We start from the raw sequence: 20,408 nt of genomic DNA, 5'->3' as shown, positions 1-20,408 counted from the left end.
CATGTGATGAATGGACTTGATATGTATCTCACCTTAAGGTATATTGTGTAATAAATAGATAATATGCAAGATTGTGCTTTTCTAGGCAAAGTTTAGATGACTGAATTGGTGGTAAGTAGATTAGTTATAACTGAAATTTTGGCAAGTGAAATGTGTAATTTTTGAGTCGTTACTTTAGAGTTAAATGGTTAACTAAAAATAAATAATTGAGTATGATTTCAGTTCATGAGTCAAGCTTGGTAAATTTTGTTATTAATGTTTGGTTATAATTCTTGTTTATATGGTTAAAATGTGTTTAACACTTATTTGTTTAATGAAACATATTTGATTATTTGTGAGGATATGAATAACATGTATGCTGATAATTAAAATGCCATGAGTTAGATTCTACTTAACTTAGTTTGTACATATTTCGTAATATGTCTTAAAATGTTTGATGTCTATTAGATAAATAAATTTGATTCGTATTTTTATTTTATGAAATGATAGAATTTCGATTAATATTTAACTGGACATTCGTATGTACATTTAAATATGATGTGTGAGAATATTCAAAGTTGTGCTTTTGTCTGGTAATGCCTCCGGACCCTAAATTGGTGACGAATATGGGTTAAGGGTGTTACACTCCATTTGCCGAAGCATCCACCATCATTCTAGTATGAATATTGAGACCAATATAGAAAGTATCCATTTGAACGCAATAAGGAATGCCATGATGAGGGCACTTTCGTAATAACTCCTTGAACCGCTCCCACACTTCATATAAAGATTCTTCATCAAGTTGTTGAAATGAAGTGATTTCATTTTGGATCTTGGCGGTTAAAGATGAAAGGAAATATTTCACTAAGAAATGTTCAACCAACTCTTGCCATGTAGTTATCAAACTGGACGGTCAGGAGTTCAACCACGCTCATTCTCTATCTTTTAAGGAGTATGGAAATAATCTCAGTTTGAAGGCGTCCTCGGTCACCCCAACTAGTTTAACTGATCACTCACTTCCATGAATAGACAAAGATGAAGATGTGGATCTTTAGTAGGAATCCCACTAAATTGATCCATATTTTGCAACATTTGGAACATGACTGGCTTTAATTTGAATTGTTGTGCCACTATTTCGGGTCTCCTAATACCCGGATTGAGCTCGTTGAATAAAGGAATGACATATTGTTGAATGACACAGTTTTTGTCATCGACAACAATGATCAGATTATGAGTATTATAAGCGAATGTTCCTCTTGGATTTTGGTTTTGATTTTAGAAATTCATCTCTTCGGTCCTTCTTTGGTTTGCTTGTCTTCTCCTTTGTCTAAAAATCCTTTCAATTTCAAGGTCTACAGTGAGTAAATTGATAAATCAATCAATACTCATAAACACCTGAAACAACACAGAAAAAATTAACTAAGTTAAAATTGAATAGAAAAAAAATAGATCAAAATGCAAAATTAACAATTTCACAAATAATGTCTTTTAAAATAGTCCCTAGCAACAGCGCCAAAAACATGGAATGACGAAAATGTGCAAGTGTACACAATCACAACAAGTAATAAAATGACAAGTAAATGTCGAGTTATTGTACCCACAAGGACTGTGAAAATAACTATTTATGAATGCAATTAATTCGTAAAGAAAAATATTTTGTTTTAAGGAGGCGATTAAAAACTAAGAATTTTAACTAAGTAAAATAAATAAAAATAGAATAAAAGTTCCAATGCACAATTTCAAAAGATGATTTTAATCAAGATGACATAATTGTGATAGATTAATTACATTTCTTCACTTAGAGTTATTAAACTGATGTTCATGTTGTTACAAATAAATTCACAACAACTCGGTAATTTGCTAACTAATGAACTTACTGACCTACCAAAATCCATTTATCTCTTGATTATATCTCTAGTCAATTCAATCGATTAAACTAATTTTAATAAGCAAATGTGTTAATGCACATACATATGAAATCAAAATACTATCTTGCACATATCTCTATGCCAATTCAAACAATTAATTCAATTTTCATAAGCACATAAAAGATTATGTGAGGTAACAATGTATTTCTACCTTGAAACAGTTTAATCACAAAAATCTTGCAAGTTATGCAAGGCTAATGTATCGTTCGATACCATTGCTAATTTAACCCTAAACTACCTTAGATGATTAAACATGCACTGATTAAGTATCACGTCAATTAATTACAATTTCAATCCGTTTAAATAATTAATTCATTAGTTACCTTACAATTGTAATGAAATAATAACTTAGTCATGGTTTTACTTAATCAAACATCGTACCAAGGCTTATAACAACACAAACACAATTTTAATAAATTAAGCGGACAAAATGCAATCAACATAACACAAATTAAATTTAAGCCATATTGATTCAATTAAACATATCAACATCACAAATATTCATAGACATGTTCATAACAACAACAATAAAATTAAAAGGATAAGGAACAAGAATCAAATCCGGTGTTTCTCCAAAGCTTGACTAGTTTGCTCCACTCCTCTTTCTCTGCTTGTTCTTGTTTAACTGAGGCTTCCACAAACACTTGAATGCTGATCCAAATGGTGGTTGAAGGACTCTTTTTCAAGCAGTGAAACTGGCAAAGGAATGGGGAAGAAAATGAAGAACAATGGAAGGGATTTGAAAAGAGAAATGAAAGAGAAGTGAGGAGATGAAAAGGGTTGAGATGTGTTTCAAATGAGCAGCCAATGGGAGGTTTTTATAGGTTGATTAGGCTGCTAAAAGTAGAAAAAATCAGCAGCCATAGAGTCCCCCATGACCGGCCACACATGAGGCAAGTTTGAAGGTTTCAAACTTGCTATATTAAGATAGGGGAAAATCTAGAATGGCATGAATAGTGGAGGGCTTTGAATACAAATTCAAGGAGTATTAAAGGGCTATTTTGGAAGCCAAATAATAAACCAAACAAGCTGATTGGGTCAGCATGTGGGACGGTTTTTGGCTGCCAGTGCTCAGTCAAATTGATTTTCTTAGTTCAGCTCAACTGGGTATGTTTTCATAATTAATTAATAATAATTATTTAACCCAAAATAAATTGGATTAAAATTAAAATTAATTATATTATGAGTTAATATTCATAATTTAGATTGTCTTCGACTGAAAAATTAATTAGCATCGATGCTTCAAAAATCGCTTCTTGGTTTTGCACTTTTAATAGTGTCTGCCAAGCCAATTTTTTCCCTTTGTGCAAATCTATCGAAAATGATCAAAATTAATAAAAATTTATTATAAAATTAATTAAAATTCATCATGTTAATAATTTAAGTACAATTTAATTATTTTATAATTATTATATTATTTTTCGACAACAATTTATTAAAACTACATGAATTTGAGTTAAAAGGGGCATGAAAAAGTGTGTATATTTTTGTGTTTCCAGTTGTCTAATTATGTTTCATTTTTTTTAGTTTCTTCATTTTATTTTGTTTAAAAAATTTAAAAGAAATAAAAAATGAGAAATGAAAAAAAAGAAACTGAAAAAAACATTTTTGATTGAACTTGAATAGTTAGTTTGTAATTACTCTTCATTCAACAACTAATTGTTTTTCTTATTTGGTAACCTATTCATTCGATTTCGATTATAACCAACTTTTCTGACCTTTTCCATAGCCTTAACCTAAGTCCCATTACAAACTTGTCAAGATCTCTTGATTGGTGTGTCATCTCATTTTATAGTGGTGGAGATTTAATTTTCAAGCAAGCTTATGGTAATGACATGTAACAGCCCATTTTAGGGTCAAGTCAGAACAATGGTTTCGAGACGACAAATATAGAGTAGAAATGTTAATTTTATTGTTTCTTTAAGATCTACAGTATGATTGAATGATTGTGTGAAAATTTCGTTAAGAAATTTTATCAATAGAATGTCCAATTTAACTAATAGGACTAAATTGCAATAAATGCAAAATATGTGTTCTAGATGCTAAAGGTGTCTAACTGAAATGAAATTTTAAATTGGAAGTCCTTAAATGGTAACTAGACCATTATACTTTAAGTTGGACAAAAATAGACATGGTTAGATAAAATTTCAAAGTTTTAAGTGAAGGGCATTTTAGTCAGTTGGTAAATAAAGACAAAATAAAACAAATAAACAATGTTCATCCTTCTAATTTCATCCCCCATGGCCAAATGTCTCCAAGGAAACCATAGCTAGGGTTTTCCAAGCTTTCAAGCTCAATTGTAAGTCTGTTCTTGTCCCGTTTTTAACGATTTTTATATTTTTGAGATCGCTGTAACCTAATCTAGCTATTTTAAGGACTAATTTGAAAGAAAATCAATGTCTAAAATTTTACCCATGTTGAATATTTGTGTATTTTGATGTTTAATGGTAGAAAATGTATGTTTGATGTTAGGTAAACAACATTTACCAAGTGATTTTTGATGAAAATGTCAAATAGGGACCTATTTGTAAAAGTTGTAAAATGTGAGTAAAAATGTGAATAAATGAAAAACGTGGGCTGTTATGAGCATGAAAAAGAGTAGGCTAGTCTTGGGTAATGATGAAATTGGATGAAAATCATTTTACGAGCCTAGTGACCAAAATGTAAAAAGTTGAAAAGTTAGGGGCAAAAATGTAATTTTTGTCATAAGGTTTTTTTAGGATTAAATTGAATATTAATAAGTTAAATTTGATATTGTAGATCAAGAAAGACGAGGTTCTAACCTAGACCGGGGAAAGAACAAAGCTGTGGACTAAATCAAACAATTAGCCATTTTGTACCAAGGTAAGTTTGTATGTTAAAAATAAGCTTTAATATGATTGTATTTGTTGCTTTAATATTGCATGAATTGCATGTTTGATAAATGTGGATGAGCATAATCCTATGAACGAGTCCGAAGACGAATCGACAAGCAAGAAATCCCGTTTGAACATTAGGAATAGGGTAGGATACAAGTGACATGTCACAGGGTAGTTATGTGTTATGTGATTAAGTGATCCGAGTGCTAGTCTTGTACATCCTACCGGTGTCTGAGTATGCTGGCATATGCTGCGGATACTTGACAGCTTGTGTGTACAGCACCGCGTAGCTACATCTTGACTGACAGCTTGTGTGAGCAGGCCCGTTGATAGCTCGAGAGCGAGCAACTATGTGATATGAGACTTGGGTAGCTTTGGCTACATGTGTGGCGCTTAGTGTGCAAATTTCCCGAGTATCCAACATTTTTATTCCGAGTGGTTCACAGGTATGTCAAAGATGAGAATATGTAAGTTCATTTTGAGATGGTTCAGGTATGTATGTAAAGCTCATGTGTATTAATTGCTTGAAATGATGATAATGAGGTAAGTTTGGTGTTGGAATGAATTATGATCATGAGACTATGATAAATTCAGATTTAATTATGTTATATTATTTGATTGTTATATGCATGGTAACGTTGCTTATTTCTTTCATATGAGCTTACTAAGCTATATAGCTTACTTTGTTTATTTTTCATGTTTTTATAGTGTCACCAAGCTAGCTCAGATTAGATATCGTTGGAGATTCGCCTCACACTATCAAAACTTTCATTTTGGGTATTGATGATCTTAGTATTTTTGAAAATATGGCATGTATAGGGATTTGGCCATTTTGTTATATGTGTAATTTGATTTGGCCAAATGTATTGGATTATATTTGTTTAAGTTGATTTGGTATTTAGCCATGTAATTGGCTTATTTTGGCTCAAATGGTTGTAAGCCCATTTATATATGTATATGTGCTAATGCCCTTTGTTTATGTGTTTTGTAATGGGTTGTTATATGTTTATTATGGCTAAATAATTTGTTGTGAAATGGATGATTTGGTTTATTTATATGATATATCACCTTGATGAGTGAATACAAGTAGATATTTGACTTGGTAGTATTTTGGGAATGTGAAAGTGGTATGTTTGATTTGGTTGTTAAGATGTCATGTGCATGTCAGAAAATGGTATTTCATTGATATGTATTAGCCACGATTGTGGATGTTTGATTGCCTAAGTATGCCATGTTTTGTGCCTTTCAATTGGTGTAAGTGCATGTGTGAATAAGGGTGGCAAATGACTTGGTAAATAACCTTAATTTTGTCCACACAAGTAGACACGCGGGCATGTGTCTAGGCCATGTGTGACATATGGTCTACCCTATGGGCAAGTGTTCTGGACGTGTGTCCCCTACACCTTAATTTTTAGAAACTAAATGCTAGGAATTGAGCATATAGGCAGAGACACGGGTGTGTGTCTCAGCTGTGTGGACGGCACGGCCTCGAACACGGACGTGTGCCTTGGCCATGTGAAGTCTGCACCTATTTTATGAAAATTAATTTTCCACACGGCCTAGCACACGGGCTTGTGACTTGGCCGTGTGATCTCAACTTTTTCATGCATTGCAAAACAAAGAGTTACACAGGTTAGGGACATGGGTATGTGTCACCACACGGCCTGCCCACACAGGCGTGTCCCAAATTACACGGGCGTGGGACCCCTGTTTAGGGCAAAAAACTTCTAAGTTTTGTAAAAATTTCTAAAGTTCTCGGTTTAATCCCAAACCACCTCCAATGCATGTATTGGGCCTCGTAGGCTCGTATTAGGGACTTTTTGATTAATTGCCAATGGTTTTAATCTGAACGTAAATTTATGACTCGAAATTGTGTGAATGCTTGTGTTGTAAGTCTGAAAATGCCCCGTACCCTGTTCCGGCATTCAATACGGGTAAAGGGTCTTACATGACATTTCTCATTCGATTGTTGAGTGCACAATACTTGAACCTTAAACACTTTGAGTGCTTTGAGTGATCTTTAATAAGCATGTCAAATCTTGTTTGTAACATCTCAAAATAGGGCCTAAATGGAATAGTGGTTGTGAAACCACAAATCTGAGATAGAAAAATTTATTTCAATTAATTTTTATGATTTACCGATTGATTAGATGCATGTGTTAAAGTATTTATAAGAAATTTTATAGATTGCATGTTTAATTTGCCTATTAGGGCTTATTTGTAGAAGTTGCTGAACAGCCCAATTTAGGGCCTAAACGGAACGATGGTTTTAAAACCACGAATTCGAAGTCAAAAAATTTATTTCGATTAAGTTTTAAGGTTTATTTATTAATTAAAATATTCTGTAAAAATATCGTTAAGTAATTTTACTGATAAAGTGCTTAATTGGACTTTTAGGACTAAATTGCAAAAGTTGCAAAATATGCGTTCTAATTCATAAGTACTTGATTGAAATGGGGGTATAAAGAGGAGATCCTTAAATGGTAATTAGACCATTATATTTCATTTGGAAAAAAATAGGCATGAATAGGACAAAATTTTAAAGAAAGGCCTTAAGGGCATTTTAGTCATTTGGTAATTAAAAGAAATAAAAAGGGAAAATAAAGCCAAAATTGACTCATCTTTTTCATGGAGGATGAAATTAGCATGAGGGAAGCCATGGCTAGGGTTTTCAAGCTTTCCAAGCTCAATAGTAACTCCGTTCTAGCCTCGTTTTTCAAGTTCTTTACGATTTTGGAATTTCGGTAAGTTGATTAAGCTTATTCTAGCAATAATTTAAGCTAGGATTCATATTTGGAAAAATACCCATAGGTGAAATGTGTTTACTTTGATGTTTTATGGTAGAATATGAAGGCTGAAATTATGTTAAACAACTTTTGCTAAGCGGTTTTAAGAAAAAATGAGTAAAACGGCTTAATCGGTAAAAGTTGTTATTGTTCATAACTATATGTTAGAGTGAGAATTTGATGTTGCCATAGAAGGGAAAAATGATCAGAATGTCATAAAACATAAGAATAAGGGATGAAGTTTAATTCCTGAGCCTAGGGGCAAAAGTGTAAATATGCAAAAGTTTAGGGGAAAAATTGTAATTTTTCCAAAGTTTGAGTTAAGGATTGTTTTGAATATTACATTAATTAAATAGTAAAATATGATGTTTTAGATCTCGGAAAACGAGATTTGAATCTAGAATGGGAGAAAAATCGAAAATCGGGAAAGTTGGTAAAATGGCCGTTTTAGTATCGAGGTAAGTTCATATGTATAATAAGCATTAATTTATGCATGTTTCAATGTAAAATTGATATATCTACTATGATTGCTGAGGTGTTGAAAGTAAGTATAATTATGATGATTTAAATGTTCAATATTAATTCGACATGGAAATGAGAAAGTATGTAAGTTTGTATGTAAATAATACATTATCTTTATTATGTTTTTGTATTTCAGCATGTTTTATGTATTGTAGCTGATTTTTGAATCATAATTGACTATTGAAAGTATGGAATCAAGTATTAGAAAGAGAGAGAAATCCCGGTTGAACCTTCGGAAAGATTGGATGATACAGATGGTATGTAGCTAGGTCACATGTATGGTGCTGAGTGCACATCATGTGTACAGGAGAGCTACGAGACATTATGATGTAGCTAGGTCGCATGGGTGATACTATGTGTACACCATGTAGACAAGAGAGTTACGGGATATATGTAGCTAGGTCGCATGCGTGGTTTCAGGTGAAGGACACCATGTAGACAAGAGAGCTACGAGATAAACTGGCTAGGTCACATGGGTGGTACTAAGTGTTCACCATGTGTACAACAGAGCCAAAATTATGTGTACAATCGAGCTAGGTCACATGAGTGGTGCTAAGTGAAGGCCACTATGTGTACAAGAGAGCTTCGATTTTAAAGGTGGGCTGTGTGCGATATCATTGAGTATCTGTTATTATTCTGAAGCGTTCAACTGGGAAATTGATTAAATGAAATTGTCTATGACTTTGTGATGATAAGTGTAAGTATATACGTGTGTAACTTATGAGCAATATGCTCGATATGTGATTGGAAATTGGAAAGATTGTTATGGGAAAGTGATGAATACAATGGAAGTGTGAAAGATCAAAATTGACAATAAAACTGTTCTAGATAGTTGCAGTGATGTGAATCTAAAAATTTACCAAAAATAGTAGAAATTGAATCAGAGACTGAATAAGATATCAAATTAGACCTTAATGAGTCTATTTTCATATAGCAGAAATAAAACAATCAAAGGAATTCTATATTATGAGATATTTAAGGAATTCTGTTGGATAATTTCATATAACAGAGATTGGATCAGAATGACTACGTGATCCCCTGTTTTGACTTAGAAAACTCATTAAAAATTGTACAAAAATAATTAGGGGATATAATTTATATGCTTGAAATCCTTAATGAGTCTAGTTTCAAATTAAATAAATGATAACATCCTTTGGATTCTGTACGAGGAGAAAATTGATTCGTAGTGAAGAGTGGTCAGAACAATTGAGCAGTGAAACAGGGATAACTTCAATGAATAAACTGTACTAATTGGCTGGACCAAAAATTTTTAAAATTTTATGGTAAGAATATATGTGAATCTAGTTTCAAGGAAAATTAACGGTTTGTAATTTGGAGTTCTGTAGCTCTAGAAATAAATAATTTAGTTGCTGGTACTCTACTAGACAGCTTATTTTGAACCTGTTTATGATTGTAATAGTGAAAGTATGTGTGTTTGTGATGGTAATATTCCGGGAACATATTGTGACTTTGTTTAAAGTATGATAATGTATTGTTTATTAATATTTACATACTTACTTACTAAGCTACAATGCTTACTCCATTCCTTTCCTTTTTCCTATAGTGTCGCAGATGTTAGCTCGAGTTGGAGGTCGCCGGAGGTTAAATCACACTATCAAACTATTGATCGATATATAAAGGTTTTGAAGTATTTTAAGTCTTAGGCATGTATGGAGCGTAACACCCCGTACCCGAGACCGTTGCCGGAGTCGAACACGAGGTGTTAACGGACTTAATTCATTAATTAAACACTCATACAATTCATTTTAAAATTTCGGACAAAGTGGCTAACTGCATCACGATCGCTTTAAAAATCATATCTCGAGTTCTGAAACTTGAAATCCAATTCGTAAATTTTTCCTAAAATTAGACTCATATATATATCTACTAATTTTTTCTAGAATTTTAGTTGGGCCAATTAGTACAGTTTATTAGTTAAAGTCTCCCTGTTTCAGGGTTCAACTACTCGACCTCTGTATTACTTAATCAGATATCTCCTGCATGAGCTTCAATGACTATGCCGTTTATCTCTAATAAAACTAGACTCAATAAGGAATCTGTACATATAAATCATGACTTCTAATTATCTTTGTAAAATTTATGGTGAATTTCCAAATTCATAACAAGGGATCCAGAAATCGCTCATATACCTGTTTCGCTTATTCCATATGAAAATAGACTCATCAAACTTGATTCCATAACTTATTCATTATTTAATTCCATTTCTACTATTTTTAGTGATTTTTAAACTCACGTCACTCTTCTTTGTCTGAATCTATTTTATGGTAAATTTTACCTATTTCATGGTTTCCATGGATTAGCTAGCAATTTGACATACATAATACCAAATATGATCATGATTAGCCATTCCAATGGCTAATCATTACCAAGCATTTCTACCTCCATACCACTCAATAACCATATCATAAGACCATATATACAAAATGATTATAATGCTATACATGTCATACTCAAAATATACAAGCCATTATGTCAAGATGGTATACGATAGTGTGGCGTGCCTCCGACCGTTTTCCGATTTCCGAGTGGCTTGTCAACACTACAAGGAATGAAAAGGAGGAGTAAGCATAAATGCTTAGTAAGCTCACATGCAAATAGCAAGTAACATAACCATATAAGCAAACATAAAACATCATTTGCATAATCATCACCAAGACATTCATATCACCTTTTCATTTATCATCTTACCATATTGTTGTTATATCGAGTTTTCAACCCGAGGGTTAAGTACATACTGTTCAAATTATCCATTTCACAACACTTACCAATACGTCCCTTTCATCTTGAGTATTCCTCCATTTGAGTAGAACTTTACCCGTTGAACACATCGAATATAATTCGGATACATGGAAAGTTTGCACATAAGTGCCACATATGTAGCCAAGCTACCATGTAACCCGCCCATAAGTGAACTCGGACTCAACTCAATGAGCTCGGGCGTTCGCATCCATAAGTGAACTCGGACTCAACTCAACGAGTTCGGATGCCTAGTTACATCTCACGAACTCGGACTCAACTCAACGAGTTCGGACGCCGCATCCATAAGTGAACTCGGACTCAACTCAACGAGTTCGGATGCCCAAATATCCCAGTGACATGTCACTTGTATCCTAATCCATTCACGAGGTTCAACGGACCTTTTTCCCAATCATGTGTCTCAACCATCTTCTACGGAATGCCGATACCGATACTCGGTAGTATTTCACATTTTCCAAGTATATCACATAATTTGACATATTATCAAACAATTATCACAAGTATAATATTTCATAATAATTATCATATCATTTAAAAAACATTAAAACATTTAAAATAATAACTATGTTACCAACATTTACATATGAACTTACCTCGTATGCGAAAATGGCTATTTTACCATTTCGTCCACAACTTGGTATTTTTCCCATTTTACCCAATTTTAGTTTTCCTTGCTCTATCATTTAAAATATAGTCTAATTAGGACTCACATTATTCAAATTGACCCAAAATCATATTTTGGAAAAATTACAAATTTGCCCTAAACTTTTGCATATTTACACTTTTGCCCCAAAGCTCGTAAATTAAAATTCAGCCTATTTTCTTATGTTTTATGACATGCTGATCATTTTTCCTTCTATGGCAACATCAAATTCTCACTCTAACATGTACTTATGACTATTAGGTATTTTTACCGATTAAGCCCTTTTGCTCGTTTTCACTTAAAACCGAGTAGCACAAGTTGTCTAACATAATTTAAAACCTCATATTCTATCATAAAACTCCAAAATACACAAATTTCACCTATGGGTATTTTTCCAAATATAAACCCTAGGTTAAATTATTGCTAGCATAAGCTAAATCGAGCTAGGGACTCCAAAACGTAAAAATCATTAAAAACGAGGCTAGAACGGACTTACAATCGAGCTTGGAAGCTTGAAAACCCTAGCCATGGTTTCTCCTTGCTATATTCGGCCATGGGGTTGAAGATGAGCAAAATTGGCTTTTAATTTTGTATTTTAATTCATTTTACCCTAAATGACCAAAATGCCCTTACTACTAAACTTTCCAAAATTCCATCCATGTCCAATTTTTGTCCATAGACTTAGAAATTGGTAAAATTACTCTTTAAGGACCTCTAATTAATAATCTAATTCAATTTTATGCAAAATACTTCTAGAACACAAGTTTTGCAATTTATTCAATTTAGTCCCAAATTTCAAATTAAGCACTTTATGCATAAAATTTCTTCACGAAATTTTCACACAATCATGCAATCATATCATAGACCTTAAAATAATCATAAAATAATTATTTATATCTCGGATTTTGTGGTCACGAAACCACTATTCGACTAGGCCCAAAATCGGGATATTACAACTCTCCCCCTCGAGGATTTTCGTCCCGAAAATCTTACGGAAAAAGTGGCCTTTACTTTTAATCTCATATTTGGTGCCAAGAACTTGCACTTAGACTGTACCTCCAATACATCTCTTCAATTTCTCATATGATCTATGTAACACCCCTATCCCGTAACCGTCACCGGAATAGGATGAGGTGTTACCAGAAATTAGGAATAAGATCGGAAGAATAAAATTTTAAACTCCCTTCTTTAAGTAAACGTCCAACAGATGCCATTTTCGTATGGCTTATATACAATAGTCATAATATCATTCTACTATATTGCCTATCCTATACATACCATAAGCTAAGTCTAATTACATAGTTGCCGCAATGGTAGATAGTGTGACGAAGTGCTGATGATCCCCGAGCTAGTAGTCGAATCCACAACCTATCACCAAAACATAATTGAACAGAGGTAGCTTTTGCGAGCTTAGTAAGTTTTAAGCAAAACAAAGTGTTCTCATTCACTTGTCATTGGTCATTCATTTCAACTGTTCGATGAAGTTAATCTAGAGCTTCATCTCGAACCATGATATCAATAGACGAATTACTTGGCTATCTTATATATATATATATATATATATATATATATATATATACCTTCGAATAATAGTGACCTAGATGGTCAAATATTTCCAAAGCACATTCTTCGTCAAATTTCAACTTTCCATGTTCCTTTCCACTTATTCATAATCACACCCTTATTTTAAGTATTTCAACATGACAAATCTTGAATTACAGTAGGCACATAAATAAATAAACATATTCCTTATCACATATATGTAAATGTGAAAACATAATTCTTACCTTGTCTTGGTACATTTAGCCCAACCCATACTCAAATCATAAGGCTTTTGGGCAGAATATGCTCTAATACATAAGAACATTTCATCACATACTTCATTATACAGGCATACCATTACCAATTAGATCATTCACATATTTGGAGTCATAATATTAATCACATTTACTTACCCTTCGATCATCGATAATTCACCTCGAAATCACTCCACCGATGAGTAAATAATACGCACCTGAACATCTTAAATACATAACACTTATTTGATGGTAACTTATTGCAGATACTCAATATCAAAGTCTTACTTGAATCCTAGCATTTAGCCGTCGGGTCTTTAAAGCTCGGATATAGTACAAGCACGAAGCCTATGGACGTTAATCAAGATAATATTCTCGCATAAGGCTGCGGGGTTTTAACCGGATATAGTCTTGTCACAAATGCCCTTCGGGACTTATCACATTTATACACTTTCACATTCATCACATCGGCCATTAGGCCTTATCACATATATATACACTTTCATGTACAGACTTGGTCTTGGTCGAATCTACATCAATCACTTTTCCAATGAATAATTCAATTTCACGCCATACTATCATTTCATATTCGAATACTCATAAACTTACAAATTTCACAAATTTTAATATCAAAGATCCATCTAACACTCATATATCATTTTACAATATCACAATTAGAATTCAAGTATGGGTTTAATCAATAGCTTATGAGCAACTAAAACAAGTTTTATCCATGTTTACAACAAAAATCACATATTCACTACAAGCTGTTTTCCTGACCAATGGTCACTAAATTATTTATAACCGGAGCTACAAGGCTCCAAATCACTTGCCGTTAATTTTCCCTGAATATAGACTCGTATATCTTCCATCCATAAATTTTTCAGAATTTTAGGTTTGGCCAATCAATACCAGATTTTTCTTAAAGTTTCCCTGTTTCACTGTTTGACTAACCTGACCAGTCTTTACTACGAATCAAAATTCTCATTGTACAGAATTCAAAGTATGTTCTATTTGATTTCATTTGAAACTAGACTTATTAAGGAGTCTAAGCATATAAATTTTATCTTATAACAATTTTTGTACTATTTATAATAATTTTCTAAATGCAGAACAGGGATTTCAGATTCATTCCGACACTATCACACACAACTTTAAATATCTCTCTATAGGAAATTCCTTTGCTTGCACTGTTTATTTTATAAGAAACTAGACTCATTGAGCTTTGATTTCATATTTTATTCAGACTCTAATTCCACTCCAACAATTTATGGTGATTTTCAAAATCACACTACTGCTGCTGTCCTAAGCAGATTTTTACAATTTGCTCTTAAATTTCCAAGTCCAAACACTAATGTACTTACCATTTAAGTTTAAAACATATCATGGCCACATCACATCTTGTTAAATCAACTCATTATGTCCTATTATGATTGAATTTACTCAATATTTGATCACTTAAAACTTACCTTGGAAGTGGTCGACGACTAGATATCCACGGCCATTCGTTTACTTTCTCTTTTCCCCTATCCGACTTTGATCCTCTTTGCTCTTAAACTTAAGTAAAACAATAGATTTGCTTAAGTACTTAACTAATATTATTCACTTAACAATCACATTTGGCAATCACATATCATTTAATCTATATCTAATTCACCTTCACAAGCAAAGAGTCACTTAATTTATCATGCTTTCTTATACATGAATTTAATCATATTGCCGAATGTCCTTTTGTGTACATGGTACATACATAAGGCATACATATATATATATATATATATATATATATATATATACCTATATATGACCATTACAATTTAAACATTTAATCATAATCGGCAAGCTTTATTTCAACTATTTAAGGTGCAAACCATTTATGTTATTCATTAACATTTCGTCATATTAAATCTTTGATTAACCAATTTAACACATACCAAAATCCAATCATACATCTAACCTTTGTCTCCATACCAAACCGAGTTATAAGATTATACATTACACTAAGCATATCATTAAACATACCTATTCAATTTAGCTAATTTCATAGCCGATTAATCACCTTACCCCACATTACTCAATGCCGAACATTAACCCAACATCACAAGCATAATCACCATGAAACTTACCTTAATACACATTTTATCCCATTGCGAATACATATATATATATATATATATATATCATCAAATAAATATTTATTCACATAACAACAATTCATTCACATCTCTATAAATGATCATAATCGGACATTATAAACAAATCAACTAGTTTAACATTCAATTTCTTCTAACCATTCCTCAATCACTTACTCAATGAACAATAATGTACTTAACCAATTCCTTAGGCATATATTAAAATATATATATATATATATTAATGACTAAAACACTTAGGCCGATTCTAAAACACCCATAAATCTTCATAATAGCACATGTAACTAGCTCAAATCTCAAACCATCTAATATACTATCAAAATATATATAATATTACAACCAATTTACCATTCCTTAATATGACCAAAGGTAAGCTTTACATGAACTTTGAAAATCCTTACAAACATCACTTAATCTAGAATTAAAAATCATGGGTTATCTACCACATGTCATTAACAACCAAATTTCATAATCAATTTGACAAAAATCACATTACATACCTTTAGAATAGATCTATGCATATGACCGATTATTTGAGCTTCACTCCTTACTCTTTCTTCACCACGGCAATGAAGAATAAGAATGAACCAAACTTTGTTTTTTTTTTTCCACCCACCATGTTTTATTTATCTTTTATTTTTCTTTATAAATTAAGGCCATATAATATTAATATACTTTCTTGAATTCATTTTCTATGCACCCTTGTCATTATGGTGGCCACTACTTCTCAAAATGGGGTATTTGACATGCAAGTCCCCATTTTGAGAATCATCACTAACTAGTCTTCAAATTAATTCATAACTTTTTTTTTTTTTGTTTCTCACATAAGCCCTTTGACTAAAATTCACATTCAACTAACAAATTTAAGCATCAAAATTTCACACATGCACTATCACACATAGTAGATATGAATTTTAATATTTAATAAATTTTATAACTCGATTTTATGGTCCCAAAACCACATCTCGACTAGGGTCAAATTAGGGATGTCACAATCTAAAAGCTTACAGTCTCAACTCTCAACTGTTCTTAAATTTTCAACCCTTCTCAATTTCCCATGATATCATGACATAAAACTTGGATCTCAACTTGATTTAATGGAGACCGGAATTCCAAGAAATCCGACAATCAAAGAGACCTAAAATTCCATGAATCTGATGAGTAGGAATTCATTCAATCTGAGATGTGATTTATAGATCTCACCAAACATTTAACAATAGGATACATCACATTTTCCTCTTTCCGCCATAGAAATAATTCGATATGGCCTCAAGAATAATCCTTCTCATTTCCATCCCAATATCAACATTGACAAGGATAATTTTGATAGATCCCAATGCTCGGCTTTAACCCTTTAACAACTCCGATTTTATGTAACATCGGATGCTTTAAACTATCACATTACCTCACCGTCTTGAAACACATCACAATTCATACAACAATACATTCTTGAAAGTCGAAGTCTTTGCTCAATGTAGACTAGTCTAGTTCGGACGCTTGCTACCAATATTCTCATCTATCCGAACTCTGTCAACATGTAATAAACTTTTCAGCTTTCACAAGATGGAAACCTTATCATTCGTAGTGACTTAAACTAATATTCAACTCTTTCTAATAAATATAGACTTCTCGTTCAAACTATTTACTCTTTGATCTGTACAAAATGAAATTCTATTATCAAACTTGGGAAAATAATCCGACATAATTGTCACATGAAATCTTTCAAATAAATAATTTACCATACCGACTAAAACTCGCGCTTTTATCACCTATGCCTTTCTTGATGTCAAATCCTTACGAAATTAGAAAAATCCCAATACTAAAATCACCACATTACCAAGATCAAATTAGAAGTATAGTCATATTTGACATGATTATCACGAGCTGAAGAACGTACTTCGAACATGAGTCATAATTGACAAATTATGGAACAAAGATAACAAGAAAACCGAATAAAGAAATCCAAGATAGAAAACCTAGAATAAAGAAATCCGAATAAAGAGATCCGGGATAAAGAAACCCAAGATACGATACTATGCCGAGAATCGAAAACCAAATTCATAGAGAAAATACAGAATACCACGATAATTCTTCAAAGAAAGAAAGTCCAAAAGAAAACATTATTTAATCCCATGAAATCAAATATAACAAGATCAATATATCTTCCCATACATATATATCGGATGAAGCATCAAGTAGAAGAAAGCAGAATCATAATATCATATGAATTCTCTCATCAATTCTTATCGAATTTAAATGAAATAGAATACCCGATGAAATAGAGCAATATAAATTATAAACCAATCAGACTACCAATGCTTTCATCCAACACCAAATTAGAAGACATTCCCATATAACAAGAATTTCTTGAAGATCAATAGCTATAGAAATATTTACGAGAACGGTGAACACATAGAACATCTCAAAAGAGATCGCTAAATCATCCAGGTCATAATCATCACACTCGGATAATTCACATTTGAAATATCATTTCCCCAACTAGTTCTCGTCACAAATTTCATATTAAATCATTCACTAAAGAATGTCAGTTCTGAATAAATTTCGATTTACACTTTTCTCGACCTTGCACTTGAGTAATTGATTTACCAAAGAGAATTCCTTCTCTAACTCGGACAGATGCATAATTCCAATAATCTTTATATCAATCGATACTTTCGGCTCGACTTTACTTATCAGCTCATTTTCAATCTCGGATCATACTTATAATTATTCTATCATTGAACTCTTTGGGTTTTCAACAGAAACTTATTCAATACAAATCTCATGAAATTCCATTATAAGTACCACTTTGGTAAGGGGAGGGTTGTAGGACCTCGACTCGACTTTCTTATACATACACATATGACACAACTTCCATCATCATAGTAACATCATCAAAATCATGTCATTCATTCATGTTGGCTTACACCAATTTTCCTATTGTCCCATTTAGACAATATACTTATGCATACATTCTATGTTTTCTAGATAGCTTTACTTATCCATTCATTTAATTAAATTAATTCATGCTCATGACATTATATAAGGCCAAACAAACATAAATATTTGCATCACAATCACAACTTTCATTTCGTGCATCATCATGTACATATCATTACAATCATACAATTCAGTCCAACAATTTAACATAGATAAGTTCATTTCATTATAATCCTTTATCTCATAAAAAATTGTATATCATTAACATTCATCAACATTCAACGTCCAATCAAGACAAGGACATTTTCATTCAGTATTATGATATTATGACCTTTATTCATACCTCTACTACTTTTTATTTATTCCGTTCATCTTATCAAGTAAGCTACATACACTACATCGTATGAGCATTAAGCAAATATAGATATTTATCACAACATGAACTTTCATCTCACATATTATCACATATGTATCATAAACTTTTATTCATACTTTTTGAACCGAGACTTATCATAATCATAATTTTACTCAAATATCTTCACATAACATTGAACATGGTCGGCATATTTCGGTTGGAGAGTACCTGTCTAAATAAGGCGGTACTTATACGGCGTCGGAAGACATCACACTATCACGGATCGCTGGCATGTATAGCTAAACTTTTACACATGCTAGGTTAGTCCGAGAACCGACTAAACCTGCTCGATACCACTAAATGTAACACCCGTGCCGAGACCGTTTCGAGTCGAACACGAGGTGTTAACGGACTTAATTCATTAATTAAACAACTCATACAATTCATTTTAAAATTTCCAGACAAGCTGGCTAACTGCATCACATTCGCTTTAAAAATCATATCTCGAGTTACGAAACTTGAAATCCAATTTCGTAAATTTTTCCTGAAACTAGACTCATATATATATCTACTAATTTTTTTCTAGAATTTTTAGTTGGGCCAATTAGTACATTTTATTAGTTAAAGTCTCCCCTGTTTCAGGGTTCAACTACTCTGACCTCTGTGTATTACGAATCAGATATCTCCCTGTACAGAGCTTCAATGACTATGCCGTTTATCTCTAATAAAACTAGACTCAATAAGGAATCTGTACATATAAAGCATGACTTCTAATTATCTTTGTAAAATTTATGGTGAATTTCCAAATTCAGAATAGGGGATCCAGAAATCGCTCTGGCCCTATTTCACAAAAATTTAAACATCTCATAAAATATAGCTCATATACCTGTTTCGCTTATTCCATATGAAAATAGACTCATCAAACTTCGATTCCATAACTTATTCATTATTTAATTCCATTTCTACTATTTTTAGTGATTTTTTAAACTCACATCACTGCTGCTGTCTGAATCTATTTTATGGTAAATTTTACCTATTTCATGGTTTCCATGGATTAGCTAGCAATTTGACATACATAATACCAAATATGATCATGATTAGCCATTCCAATGGCTAATCATTACCAAGCATTTCTATTTCCATACCACTCAATAACCATATCATAAGACCATATATACAAAATGATTATAATGCTATACATGCCATACTCAAAATATACAAGCCATTATGCCAAGATGGTATACGGATAGTGTGGCGTGCCTCCGACCGTTTCCGATTTCCGAGCTGGCTTGTCAACACTACAAGGAATGAAAAGGAGGAGTAAGCATAAATGCTTAGTAAGCTCACATGCAAATAGCAAGTAACATAACCATATAAGCAAACATAAAACATCATTTGCATAATCATCACCAAGACATTCATATCACCTTTTCATTTATCATCTTACCATATTGTTGTTATATCGAGTTTTCAACCCGAGGGTTAAGTACATACCTGTTCAAAGTATCCATTTCACAACACTTACCAATACGTCCCTTTCATCTTGAGTATTCCTCCATTTGAGTAGAACTTTACCCGTTGAACACATCGAATATAATTCGGATACATGGATAACTTGCACATAAGTGCCACATATGTAGCCAAGCTACCATGTAACTCGCCCATAAGTG

At 32.5% G+C, this 20,408-nt stretch overlaps 1 non-coding gene across 1 annotated transcript; it reads left to right on the top strand.

Moving 5' to 3' along the window:
* Window positions 1-707: 707 nt before the first annotated feature.
* On the top strand, window positions 708-814 carry LOC128291111 (small nucleolar RNA R71). Its single transcript, XR_008280887.1, has one exon. It is a non-coding gene; the product is annotated as a small nucleolar RNA R71 (small nucleolar RNA).
* The last annotated feature ends 19,594 nt before the right edge of the window (window positions 815-20,408 follow it).

Source organism: Gossypium arboreum, chromosome 3, assembly GCF_025698485.1.
Source record: "Gossypium arboreum isolate Shixiya-1 chromosome 3, ASM2569848v2, whole genome shotgun sequence".
Taxonomy (NCBI): Eukaryota; Viridiplantae; Streptophyta; class Magnoliopsida; order Malvales; family Malvaceae; genus Gossypium; species Gossypium arboreum.
Note: the sequence above shows the minus strand (reverse complement) of the source record. Positions and strands in the feature narration are given on the sequence as shown.